At 39.2% G+C, this 14,926-nt stretch overlaps 1 long non-coding RNA gene across 1 annotated transcript; it reads right to left on the bottom strand.

Annotated features, from left to right (window-relative positions):
- Positions 1-5,334: 5,334 nt before the first annotated feature.
- LOC130182396 (uncharacterized) lies at positions 5,335-14,482 on the bottom strand. Its single transcript, XR_008829710.1, has 4 exons — positions 14,399-14,482; positions 13,804-13,910; positions 13,535-13,685; positions 5,335-5,575 (listed from the first exon to the last, which is right to left on the bottom strand). It is a non-coding gene; the product is annotated as an uncharacterized LOC130182396 (long non-coding RNA).
- Positions 14,483-14,926: the final 444 nt, after the last annotated feature.

Raw genomic sequence — 14,926 nt, 5'->3', positions numbered from 1 at the left:
GGAATCCCTTCAAATTTTGCGTAAATGTCCACTTGCACTCAATGACGAACTGATTACACTTTGGTGGTCAAAGGTCAAAGATCAAGGTCACAGTGACCTCAGAAAACAAGTTTTAGTCATTTCTCAAGACATGACACAGCTTTTATGGCAAAATTTCACACAAATGGTTAATATTCTATATGATTCTGGATAAACAGGGATTTACCCTGATCTGAATTGTGGACAACCACGAAGCGGTAATTCTAGTTTCCAGTTGCAGCGGTTTACTGATTAATGCAGTGCCAATGAACTTTGGAGAGGTATTCACAAATTATTCCACTCTGCTAAAGATACAAGGACAAACTTTCCCTTGTATTTTAGTTGGGGTAGTCCTAACATGTACAATAGTTCTTTTTAGGAAGTGAGAACTAATTTAATGTCTGGTAGAAGCCTAGTTAACAAGGCTGAAAAACACTAGGTTTCCCTTATTGGTTTACATAATCACCATGCCTCATAAGGTAGTGACCAATTGAGTGGACAGGGCAGAGTTCTTTGATGGCCAACCTTAGCAGATCTATACATTGATTCAACTCATTGACTACTTTGCATCTCATGGCTCAATGCACTCCTGTCAAGTCTGGTAGAATGGACAGCAGGGTCATCCAGAGGTAATTCTATGGTTTATGAACTTACGTTGCAGAATTTGTAACCAAGTTGATTATTAAGACATGATTATTGAGAAAATCTAATTTGAACAGTTTGGCTCTATGGAATTGACTGAGATACTGTGGTCCATCTCATGGTTCAGAACTAGTACGTGTTATTATACGACAACTTTAAAGCTTCGATCATTCACATCTGGGTCATTTCAGCCTAGGCCCAGTACAAAACTAGATTTGATCAACTTTACTACAAGCTAACAAAGTGGTACACAAAATATTTATTTAAAAAATCATTTAATTTAAAGTTAAATCCAAGTTAATAATTCATTTAAAATCAAATCAATGCATTTTACAGGTTAAAAAACTCTTTGACTTTTCAACATACTTAAAGTGATATTCTTACCTATGCTATACAAAACTTCATTTTTCCTGCTCATACAGGTTCAAGAAATCAGTCCCTAATTTTTTTAAGCTTCCTTTTTTACATTTGCTCCTGCAACATCCTGTATTGGGCACATATTGGAAAAAAACGTGGATTGTATGGTTGTGCTTTTTCACCAGCAACAATTTGCTTAGGAAGAAAAAAAGAAGTGTACATTAATACTGAACATTAAAAAAGAAATTCTCTAGTTTTGGTAAAACATTGGCCACTGATACTAAGTTACTGGAATTATAAAACTAATATGTGTGTAAATGTTATTTCCATAGATTTCACTAACTATAACTGCTTTTAATTTAAAAGGTGCATATTTTCCCAATATATTAGAAAAAAGATACGGCAGTCTAACCTTATAAGTCATATTCTGTCGCAAAGCTTGATAAACTTTTCACTGACTTTTCATATAAATTCACTGAATCATCTGCACTTAGCTTGGAAGGCTTTCTATAATTTGGTACAGCGCAGCATTGGGATGAGTTTCTATTTGTCCATACTGTTTATGTTCATCTTATTGTGACTGTGAAGTGCACTGACCAGAGATCTGGGAAGCAAGAGAGGCTGACTGTCATTCACAGAGCAATAGTAAACATCTTTGAGTTTGACTTCTCTGGTCCGTAACTGTCCAACATGGGGTGGCAGCGTTGCTTAGTAACCACAGCACATGACTGACCTTATCGGTACGGTCATAAAAATGTATGAAGTCCTTTTATTCATTTTCCCTTCTCTGCTGTGCTCTCTCCCCCACCTCTCTCTCGCTCACACACACATACAGAAGCACACACAGTTCAGATGAACACATCCTAAATGCATTGTTCTTGTGTGTTTGTGTGTGTGAGAGAGAGCAGCAGGGTGGTAATGAAGGGCTATACCTGACACATGCCACAGACTACATCAAGAAGCATGAAGAGGGTGAAGTGGGGGAGAGCATCCAGTGACAGGAAAATCAGCAGTCACAATCCACACAGGGAAAGCCAGTGTGAGTGCAGGTTCACTTTCACTGAAATATTTCTATTATGCCCCTGAAGATAAAAACATGCAAGGATTGCAGATTCAAGAAATATAATATTTGGATTAACGTGTTGTGTAACCTATAATCTGGGGTGCTTTCAGTATCACAACTCTGTGATCTACTTAGTTGATGTAAATCTGTCTAGTTTACAGTGTCATAATCTGGGTTTAATCCCCAGCATAATATATTTATGGAACTGCCAAGGTATCATGCAGTGGTGGCACCATGTACGACAGTGTGGGGTTTTCCAAGGCCTTTACAAGCCAGGAGCAGCCCTGATGATCCCACAGAGGACATTAAGCACTGAGTCTGTCAGCTCATTGACACAGTATCACAGAGACTGGCTTCTTGCAAAGTGCTGCTCTGTTGTTTCCACAGGGAGCACAGATGTTAGCCTTACTGTCGCCGCCGTCACCATCTTTTCGCCCTGACAACATCTGCACAGCTGTGTTGTCGGCCGCCACGCACATGCAGGAACGCAACAATAAGCTCTTGAACTGTTGACAGCTGGGGGCAGGTCGGCGCAGATGGCAGGAAGGGGTGTCAGGGGACTGGCACAGGGTGGAGCGCGTTGCAGGTAGAGAGTGGGGCTCCCATCTGGCCTCGGTGCTGGCATTCTGCCCTGGGGCATCTTCAACGTTTTCTCGACAGAAAGCCTGTCAGGACTTGGAAGTCACCTTGTGCAAAACATTGTACTCTCTGGGCAGTTTCACTGGAGTTGAGGGGGGCGGCAATGGTGGGGGGGTGGGGGATCAAACGCTGCAGTCTGCACTAATTTCAACAGACAGTGGATGGAAAAGAAAGGTTACTAATTAATTATTCCCAAGGCAATGGCTCGCCCAACTTTTTAGCCTGATTATGGTCAAATTATATGTTGCTATCTCACAACAACCATGAGGTATTAATCTAACTAACTGTGTTTTGTCAAATACTCAGGCAGAAGCAAAAGAAGTTTGAAATGTGGTACGTAATATGAGGTGTAGAAGGAGCAATTAGAATTATATTTAGTCAGTGAAAGTGGCATTTATTATCCTTATATATGTATAAAGAGAATACAGTCTAGTATGTGGAAAGGATTGATTATTCTCTCTCCTGTGTTCTCTTTTTTGATGATATTTATTTGTATAAGAAAACACAGTGAAAAACTTAGCAGCTGGCAATGTGCCTAACAAGACATATATTAAAATGAATGTAGTTTTAATGTAGTTGTGCTTCAAGTTATTGGGCAGTGAGCAGTTATCTGGATCTCATTTACATTATGATTCATTTGGATGTGACATTTTCCACACTTGTCTCTGTAATAACATGGGTCTAACCTTAGATTAACGCTTGTGTTTTGTTGACACTGGCTTTAGTTACTCTTTTCTTTTTTGTATTTTTTTGTGGCTGGTGGGGTGAGGGTGGGGCCCACAGATCCCAATACTGTATGTTATGTATGTATAATTATGAATCATGCTTTCCAAAATAACATTTCTCAAGTAAACATTCCCTAGTTAAAAACTCTAAAACGAAGTGAAGTGTTAAAAGACAAAGTATGTGCAGTATTTGACTAGCTAACTAACTTTCTATTCAACCTCTTATAAACAAATCTTTATAACTGGCAACTGTGTAAAAAACACCAATCACAGTTAGAGAGCATATGACAACCCACTGAATTTAACAGCATTTTACAGCTGAAATGAAAAAAATGTAATGTGAACTTCTGAAACACGTCATCACTTCAAAAACATATTTATGAGAAATTCTCACAAAATTATTAAAAGTCATGATGTATAAAACTGATAAACCAATTAGAAGTAAGTTTTTCCAAGCTGCTAAAGAACAACACCTCAGAAGAAAGTCAATGTAATGAGCAAAATATCTGAACATGTTCAAAGAAGAAAAAGAAATTGAACAACTGCTGAATCCTGAAATTGTTCCATGTTGGTATACAATTTGATTTCAAACTGTTTAAAGTTATAGTATTGTCATTATTAGTAGCGGTAGTAAGTAAAGTTCTGTCTCTTTGAGAGTCAAGACAATGTTTTAGCACTGAGTAAAGACTCAAGCTTCGGACCTCCAAGACCTTCCCCAAAATGAAGCATCAGCCTGGAGAGTCTGAGCAGACCTCCAGAGCACAACGACTGTTGACTGCAGCACGGGCAGCATGCGACAGCGCCCAGTGGGGGCTCTGGGTATGACCTGGACTGGCTGTCCAGGGCAGAGAGCCAGCACTGAAGAAAAGCGCTTTATGGATGGAGCATGTGGTCAGGTCATCTCTTCTCCTTCTCTCCTCCCCTTCTTCACAGCTCCCCCTTAATCCTAGCCTGAAGCTCCCTCCCTCCCTTCCCTCTCCCTTCACTCCTCCTCCTCCCCCTCACCTCACCCCTCTCCCCTGTATCCAGCATATCACGAGGAAATGCCAACAGATGCCCAGTGTCTAAGACAGGCATTATGTTCTTAGAGGATGTCCTGGTAATTCTGCTTTTTGCCAGGCTGCTGATTATTACCATGTTGTTTAGAAATTCTGAGGATGAGAGGCAGTGCAGGGAAAACAGGTAGCCATATCTGCTGGCTGTGTCACGTGGTGCTGCAGTCCATGAAAAACAAGATCTTCAAGACCCAGAGGGGACATATGTCTGTTTGTAGTATATGACAAAGTGATGGGATTAACATCCACAGAATAAACAGACAGACTGTTAGATAAATAAAATATCATTGTCATTACTGTATTTAGTAATATTATCAGTGGTATCCAGGGGATAACTAAATGGTATTCAGGGATATCTAAATGAGAGTGTGCCAACAGCAGCATTTAGTGTTGTATTTTATAACATGTTACTCATCAAGAATTTAAAACCGGAGGAGCAGAACTTCATTTGCTATAAGAAAATGTGTCAATCATGGGGACTCTGGGAGAAAGTGGTTTGTCAGACCCTGAGGGGGCCACACTGACCTAAATACAAAATTGTCAACAGAAATCCTACACTGACCAACCAAAAGAGACACTGGGGAAGCAAACGTTTAACTCTGCAAAGACAGTCTCAGTTAAAATACCTCAACTGAGAAACCACATCTCCGAAGGCTCTTTTAATGCTTCATAGGACAAAGTCATGACTGTGGTGTAGGACCACAACAGTAAACAAGTTTAGGTTGTATGAAAAATATATATTCTCATCCCCACTACATAAGATGGACATGTTGTTAGTGAGCAAGATCAGGCTATAAGTAACTAGCTGGCTCACTTCTACTGTAAATCCCTTTGTTATTCCTATTGTTTACTTGTCTGAGGGGTTTAGACAGATGTTTTGCCATATTGTTTATTTCCGTATGTTTTTTACATAAAGGGTGAAAAGAGATTGTTAAGATTAAAGTTTAACCCTTCCAGTAAAGAGGATTTCTCTACAGTCAGATCATCAGTGGCGCTGTATTCATGGACTGAGTCACTGAGGACTGATGCCACCTTGTGGTCAGGAGTGGTGTTGCTGGTGAAGTCCAAAGCAAATCCTGCAATGTCAAGATTGAGGAGATCAAGCTGTAGTTCAGTTGTTCTTAATATTTCTTTTACATTCTTTACAGTGGATAATCTTTGGAAGGCTAATCCTAAGAAAAACAACTTGCTTTCCACTGATGTGTTTAGATGATATGCCATTATACTGTAACGAGCTGTAATTTGGAAGACTTAGACTAATTTCTAATTCTTACATGTTGGCAGGGACATGATGTTTACCCATCATCTTAAGCTGACATAAACTTTCCAAGGTTAGACATCGTGGTGCTATAATTAGAGTCAAACTGAAAACATGCAACGTATATTTTAATATTAAAATACACTGGGAGTAAACAGGGGGTGGACAAAATAACCAAAACACCTCACAATGTAATACAGTGCAATACAAAAGCATTGTGATAAATGTACTGCTTGTTGTTTGTTGAGACTCTGTATGAGGTATTAATTCACCTCTATAGTCTGAGACCCTGGCTTATAGAATTATTCTGTCTAACTGCAAAATTATTGTAGGAGTTCTTGTTAATTGTCAAACTTCGCTACAGGATTGAACAAAACGGTGAAAGTATTCTTGAAAAATGTGTTTGGCTCTTTCTTTGAAACACACTTAATCACTCAATAAAAATAATGTTTGGTGTAAAAGTATTTTGTCCTGCTTTAAACTAGTTTATCGAAGGACAAAGGACTACTGATCCAAGGATTGATGCTAACAGTAGTTATCACGGTATGTTATTCATTCCATTCGACAATTTGTAACAAAGATTAGAACATGCAGTGGTGAAAAGTAAATTTATTTAGGTACTGTACTTCGGTAAAGTTTTGAGGCACTTGTACATTACTGGAGTATTTCCATTTAATGTATTTATACAGTATAAAATTTTAAGTCTGCAGAATTATTAATCCTGTTATTAACTATTAATCTGTTAATTATTTATTTGATTAATCCCTGTTGAAATTGTCAAAACTATGAAGTCAGAATCATCACCAGTTCCCAGAGCCAGGGCCGTAGCTACTATTGGGGACACTGAGGTCACGTCCTCTGTACTATTTTTAGAAATTCGGATGATTTATGACGAGTTTGCATTCGGCAATGATACGTTATACATATTTTCATCTTTGTCCAGTATTTCAATAATTCTTAAATTCTGGTTACATCCTCATAATATACATTTTTCTGCCCAACCAACGGTCCAAAAAAACAAACATATTGAAAAAACTATTGTCAAAATAATTGGTGAATAATTTCCTAATTGTTTCAGCTCAACAAACAATATGATTATCTTATAAAATATGAACACTGTTATAGATTAAATTACCCAGCAGTATATAAAGTAGTTCAAATTAGCTATGGTTCATTCAGCAACATTAAAATTCTGCTTATGCATTAATGAATAAGTAATCTAAATATATGTTGCGCTTTTTATTAACTTTTACTGATGTAAAATATTTTAATACTTCTTCCATCATCAGCAATGAGCACTGAAGACATTGTGTTCAAATTCACAATGATTAGTAAATGCAAATGTGGTGAATACAAATGTGCATTATCTGTAGTCAGTGATAATCACATGACAATGATCCACCAATATTAATCTTTTAAGAAGTATTTTTTAAATGAATAATCATATCGTGATATAATGTATGATGTAATGTCACCCCAAATGTGAGTAAACTGTATTCTATAAGTAAAAAATGTATCTTTTTACAGCAAAATTTGAGAAATTTCATTTTCAGATTATTGTTCAAGAAATGGAAATTTTCCTGCAGCAACTCTAGCCAATAATCTGCATTTTTGTGTATATGTCTATATCTTTATGTATATGCTCTGTGTATAAAAGCAAAGCACCGAAGTGCATGTTGTGAGCTGGCCTGCACCCGTAGCTCAGTACTGGTTGACCTACAAAACCAGTGAGAGTGCTGATCTTCATCACAACCGCAGGACCCTGGTGTGTCGTAAAGACTCACGCTGATCTGAGAGTCTATGAGGCTTGACGCATGACATCGACCTCACGAAAGAATGGGTGGGGGGGGGGGGGGGTAAACACATAGCTGCCCAGTAACAGGGGCTCTCTTCTCATTGGCTACAGAAGAATGTTGCATTGATCATACTCTTTGTGCAAAGTGACACTTGGTTTTGATCCACGCGCACACAGGAAGGATTACAGTAACATGCTCACAGTCAGCAGCTTGTGTGTGCGCATGCACAGTCTGAAGCTTAGGCATGCACAAACACACACACTTTCCATCATCCTGACACACACACAGAAAATTACACATACACACATCTCATTTTCACACACTGACAAAGTGTTGGTGAGAACTGGGGCAGAATCACACCAGTAAGCCTCTTTTTTTCTTTAAATATCCTGTGAGAATTCAGTTTTTCCCCATCCAAGATTAGCACTTAGCCCCTAGTAACAGTGCTGTCATCGTGTTGTTACACATCAATCACCACGGTTCATACTTTGTGTCGACACTGTTTGCTTTCCTCTGGTTCAATAATTGGCTGCTCTTCACAACAACACCTTGGTCATGCCTTTAAATGAGAATGTGACAAAGAACTGAGATATTTTACATGATGCTGACCATGTCTGGTTCACAGCTCACTGAGTCATGAGAAGTGGTACAAACAGGTTTTCAATTTTAAAAGTTACTTAATCTTTTAATTCATTGTTTTTAAGAAAAATGTTTGCTATTGGACTACGTTTATAGTATATAACATAATGCCAAATTATTTTTAGACCAGCGCAAGTTTTTTTCCACATCAGTGACCAAAGAATTTATTTGAATTTCATTCATTTTTGCTCAGCAACGTAATGCCCCATCATTGTCTTTGTTACGGCAACATCGCCTATATAGCATATGTGTGGGATACTGCTGAAATGAAGTGTGACAGCACACACACAGCCATGATTGTTAAAGTATGCAGTACTCAGCATGTATTTATCGCGTGGTGACAATATATCAAGTTTCAAAAGTGAGTGAATGGGAGTTTCAGCTTCACTACATGGCTGATTCTAGTCCAACTCAGGACATAAATCCAACAAAATTCAAATAGGTTTAAAATTCCTGTAAACGCGTTCCCATGGCTCAACTGGAATGCGTACCACTTAGGCCCAGTCCTTACCGCAGCGGCCATGGGTTCGAGTCTGACCTATGGCCCTTTGCTGCATGTCATCCCCTCTCTCTCCCAAAGTTTCCTTTTACTCTCTCACTGTCCCTATCTGGATAAAGGCAAAAAAAATAACTTAAAAAAAAATGCCTGTGAACTTTTATTTGAATCATTCTAAAAGTATTTCTCTTACCCAGTATCAATAAGTAGACATTCACATTACTTCTAATGCTTTTAACCAATTTAAAGATGTACAAAAACCATGCAAATGTTTTAATATAGATCTAATATAGATATAAAATACAGTATTTCAAATACATATCAAATGTATATTAAATTCCTGAGCACTGTTACAGCCATGATTATTTTGTGTTCTCCACAAACTACTGTTTTATGTGCCAGACAGGTTTTGCCCACATTCTTAAGCAAGACTGAGCTCTATTTTCCTCACATACATAAGAATAAAGTCAGTACCTACAGTGAGAACTGCTTTAATATTCTTAATTTGGTCTTCACATATTTTAGTTTCATTGTTTTCACATTTAAACTTCTATATGGGGGGACCAAAGGTTCTACATAGGTACTACAATTATGGCAGTTGTCATGAGATCTTCTTTAGTTTTTAATACTCACCAGTGATTTTGTCACTGGGGCTACTGATGCCCTGCTCACTGCAACCAATCAACCAGCCTTCAACTGTAAAAAATAAAATGTAACCTTCTGCAGTAAAACTTAAACCATCAAGGATCGCCTCGGTTATGAGTTTCTTTTTTCCATATCCACTGTATATCGAGAACCAACTATAATTGTGATTCACAGTGAAGTTGACCTTTGACTATTTGGATATTAAATGTCATCACTTCATCATTTAATCATCATTTAGTGTTAAATTGTGTCATAATTAACGTATGAATTTGTGAGTTACGGCCAAAAATGTGTTTTGTGAGGTCACAGTGACCTTGACCGCCAAAATCTAATCAGTTCCTCCTTCAGTCCAAGTAAATGTTTATGCCAAATCTGAATGAATTCCCTCAAGACAGCTGTGAGATTTCACAAGAGGCCAAAAACATGATTTGTTAAGTCACAGTGACTTTGACCTTTGACCACCAAAATCTAATCAGTTCATCCTTGACTCCAAGTGAACATTGTCCCCAATTTGAAGGGATTCCCTTGAGGAGAACCTGAAATTGCATTTACAAGGACAAAACAGTGTTATGTGAGGTCACAGTGACCTTGACCTTTGACCACCAAAATCTAATCAGTTCATCCCTGAGTCCAAGTGATTATTTGTGGCAAATTTGGCGAAGATACCTTAAAATGTTACTGAGATATCGCGTCCATAAGAATGGAACGGACAGACATTTGTACTGACAGACGGACGGACAAACTGAAAACATAATGCCTCCGGCCCCGGCTGTCACCGGTGTGGAGGCATAAAAAGGTTTCAGCAAGGAGTTCAACAAGCTTATACTGACTTCACAATTTTTTGTGTACGAAACTGAACAGTGCCAGTTAGCTAGGCTAAAACAATATACAGAGCCACAGCACAACAAAAACATCCTAAATGTGAGCACATGCAAGCGTGCCTGCCTCATCTTTCATATATGCAGTGCATTTTGCCATCCAACTCTTCAGCCTCTCCTCAGCTGCAACACTGAGTCTGGAGAGCTGATTTAGGGATCTATAGTGAAAACACTGTTTGCTCAACACTCCGGGGTTCCCTGGTCTTCCCATGCTTCAATTGAGAGGCAACAAGAAAAAAGGCAAATAGATGAAAGGCGGTCCCCACAGTGGGAGATGATGCAACAAGGGTCCTCACGCTAAGCAGGCAGCTATTCAAATGAGTGGCTAATTGTTGCATCTGTTAACCCATTGAAGAGGTGTCAGTGCAGTATCATGGGTCTGTTAATTGGTACAAACAGGTAGCAGATGCAGGCTCTGGGATTGAGCATCTGCCAATTAGTGAGCCAACTTCCATGAGCAGTGATTAAACAGCCAAGCTGATGGAGGGAGATCAAAGAGGAGGAGAGGAGAGGAGAGTATAGGAAGCAAGGAGAGGAGAGGAGAGGAGAGGAAAAGTCCCTTTATAAAACCGTTACAACAAACCCTGTCAACCAAACACAAAAATGTTTCTCTGATCAGAAATTTACAATCAGCTCCACTCTGCCAGTACTCTCAAAAATAATCAAACATATAATCCTCACATAGACCTAGAAACCACCTTTTCCAAAGTTCAAACAGTGCTGACAGCCAAGGACACTGAAATAAATAAATGTAACAGGGTCTCAACCTGAGAACACAAAACACACTCCTCTCCCGGCTTTGGATACAGGTGCGCTTAATCTCTTTGTAGCTATTGCTACATGTACAACCCTCCAATGGAGGTCTGCTGTCTGCTTTTCAATGGGAAGCTTGTACAGGGACATACATCTAGACCAAAAAACTAAGTCCAGCTCAACACCTTCATCCCTGCCAAAGAGCGCAGGTTCAGAGACTTAATGCAGATTTGGTAGCCTGCTTTTTCTCTACAGCCAGAAACTTGTCCAGGTTTTCCACAAATGCTCTTGGGGATTGTGGTAGGGCAGCACAGACATCCTTCACAAGTCAGCCAGATAGATGCGGTGTTGTTCTCTCCCAGGGCGTCCACAGATGTTGCCGTCACCTTTACAGATGACCCAGTTCGGTGCAGCCAGCCTCTCTGAGAGTATCTTGCAGACTGCAATCTTTATGAGGTTGTTAGAAAACAAAGTTTCCTCAAACAACCACATGCCATGGAGTCTCATGCAATCTTAAAAATCTGCCATGCCTACAGTACAGAGCTATGAAAAGGGGTCAGTCCAATAAGGTCCATGACCTTGGGTGGTAAGAGGAAGAGCTGTTTATCATGGCCCAATCGCCCAGCTTTCCTCAGGAGCAACACTGAACACCCCACTAGCTAGAGAAAAAAATATTAACATTGTCTGTGTAACCGTTTCACCGTAGGTTCATGATATGAGAAACCATCATCAATAACACCCTGTCAAAAGTTTTCTCATGATCAAAAGAGACTCTGTAAGATCTCCACATATCAATAACTCTCAAATAAAGAAAATGTTGCCCATGATTTCTGCTTAAAACTTTCCTGATAAAAGGATGAGAACCAAAAAGTTTCCATGGTCTATGGTTCTGTCATCACACATATCCAACATATTGTATATGCTGCCTCATTCTCCACCTGCCAGTAGCTCAACACCCTCTTTCCAAGCACTTTAACCACATCCACTACATGCTTCAAAACTTTGTGTCTATTGCATTTGTTGCCTATGAGCAGACATGTGACTGCCAGTGAACATGCTGTTGATATCAGCTTTTGAGCACCTTAGGAAATAAGCTTTGGTACAGGTTCAGTGTGCAATGCCTTTTTGTGCTGTACATGCCTACAATCTGACTTTCCACCAATGAATATATTGGTCTAAGTCCTCTTCCCAAATGCTAAGCATACAAAAGTCAGAAGGTTTCAGGATGGATTGCCATCCAATAGTTGGCAATCCATCCAATGTCGCCAAGTTATTTCAGTCTGGACCACAGTGGTGACTAACCAACAAACTGACAGAATGATGCCAACCCTGGAGCCATGCTGCTTGCACAGCTAAAAATTAACAAATTGCAAAATCTGTTATCATTTTAAAACTAAACAGAATAACACTATTTAATAAGCAAACTGATTCATAAGTTGTACCTATATGTCTGGTTGTGCAAAAAACTGGCAGTGAGCCAGTCCCCCTCTCTCTCTCTCTCTCTCTCTATTTGTGTGTGTGCACAGCCATGCGTACTGAGCTATTCCTGAAAGGAGCTGCTCTACTCCTGTAACAATATTCTGTCTCAAACTTCTCAAATTTACTGCAGATCTCACACAAATATGATGAATCAGCTTGATGCAGTTTAGTTACCACACACGTCTGTGCATGAGTTTAATGCGGCAATATCATAGCTGATCTCAGAATGGTTGAAGCTGAGACACGGACAGCTTAGCAAGCTCCAGTCCTTGTCAACAGGACATAAGTCACTCCAACAAAAATGACAGAAACTATAGTTTCTCTGAAATTAAATATATTTACATATTAATAGATTCTAGTAAATTAATACATTGTAACATGATGCCTCTTAAAACATGTTGTTTTTATTTATATTAAAAAGTGAATAATCTATGATTTTCATGTCATTTGAGTTATTTTCTTGTTTTTTTCTAATCAGAAAGTCAAGTTATTTATTTGTAGGCATGAAATCACTCAATGGCCTCTGTGCCCTGGCATGTGGCCTTTGTGCCCTAAAAATGTTTGTGACAGGGAAGGCCAAATGGCCTTGGCCCTAAAATGACAAAAACAAGCCTGGCACTCACACACAGAGTGTAGATCAGGTTTGTCTGGTGTCAGCACAGTTCTGCTTACTAGACCTAAACCAAGCAGATAATAATCGTATCATCACCCGTTCCCTGCCAGCCATGAGTCAGTACTCATGATTGTTTCTCACCTTGGGAAAAACATTTTTTAAAAGATTTTGTTTCTGATGATGGCTAACTAGTGCTTGATATAAATGTGTGATGTCTCCATATTTAGTTCATTAACTACTTAGACCTGATCTAGCCTGTGATGTAGACTATGTGTGTACACTCAAAATGGTTTCATGCAAAGAAAAAGAGAGAAATCATGAGTCCATGATTTGACATTAAAACACTGGCTTCAGACTGTTATCAGCCTCTTGCTTATCAGCCTTTAAGATAACAGGTACTGGTCCTAAGATTTGTCTAGTGCTTGTGTCAGAACAGAAAAAACATTATCCACTATAATTATACATAAAATACAAGTACCTTGCTCACTCCTTACTCCATCCTGTGACTGCTGCAAGATTCCCCTCTCTCTGTCAGTGATGCTGATGTGGGTCAATCTCCTCTAGACGGACCTCTGCTTGGATCTTTGTACTGATTGACTCACCAAAATATGATGTGTGCAATTGTCCTTCTGCAAAATGTGAAAATCAAGTTTTAGTTTGATCATTCTGTGTGCATTTTCTGTGTCCATTTCATACACAATTAAGACCCTACACACCCATGGTCCACCCCATGGTGTTGTCACTTACTTGATAGGTTAAACATCCTCTCAGAACAATACAGGCATGTTCTATCTACGTGTGGTAGTAAGCCAAGCCAGTGAGTCAGCATGCACAATACCAGGGCCTTGATGCACCTAAACAGAGCCACAATTAATGTTATCAGCTACACCTGTGCTTTTGCTACAGTGCAACTCTGAGGGGGCAAAAGCTCTGCTGGTATGTGGATATTGTTGACCTCACATAATTCCCTGCATAGCTCCACCCAACTTTACAGAGACGTAATCAGTCAGAACACCTGTGTGGGCGTGCAGAGCTTTTAAGAAACATGAAGAAAAATAAATACACATTCTCCTACATTCAGTTGAGGATAATGTAACTCAATATGCCACTCAACAGAGACATTTCACTCAGTTTAACACTATAATTTTTAAGTGAACAGATAATGAGACTGTTTACAGCAGCTGTGGAGGTCTCCTTGTTGGTTTGCTAGCTTGCTAACATTCATACTTTTCCTTAACTTTCATACGTTTGCCAAGAAAATGCAGACAGTAACGACAAAGCAACGAAAGTAAAGCAATGAACATTTTTCTGAAAGCAGACACAACTAATATTACCAGCTCACCTGCTAACTGTGGAAGTCACGTTTTAATTTGACACCGTCCTGCAGTTCTTCCTCCGCTCACATCCTCACAGTTTGATTGGATGTGACGCACTAATCTGTTTCTCTGTCCCTGCGCTCACGCGGTCCACACAGCGACACTGACACCTGGTGGGAAGTTACTGGTACTACCACAGCAATAAATAACAACCAGTAACATGGTACCCTAAAATCTATTACCCAAACCGAGGTAGCTGTCACCTTCTGAGACGGTCCTAACACACACATATACCAACACATATACACACACCCACACACACACATATACACAGACAATTGTAGAGTTCAGTAAAACATCAGATATCACAAATGGTGCAGTATTCTGTGAGGTATTTTATCCTCAGTAATGTGTGGTTAATGTCAAACTTTTTAAATACTGAAATATTTGCAGGCATTGTAACATTTGCAGAAGCTTCCAAAAACTACTGTATACAGTATGTCACTGGGGTCCTATTTCAACAAGCATTTATAATGAAATAAGTTTGTAAATTA

This window comes from Seriola aureovittata, chromosome 15 (assembly GCF_021018895.1).
Source record: "Seriola aureovittata isolate HTS-2021-v1 ecotype China chromosome 15, ASM2101889v1, whole genome shotgun sequence".
Classification (NCBI taxonomy): Eukaryota; Metazoa; Chordata; class Actinopteri; order Carangiformes; family Carangidae; genus Seriola; species Seriola aureovittata.
Note: the sequence above shows the minus strand (reverse complement) of the source record. Positions and strands in the feature narration are given on the sequence as shown.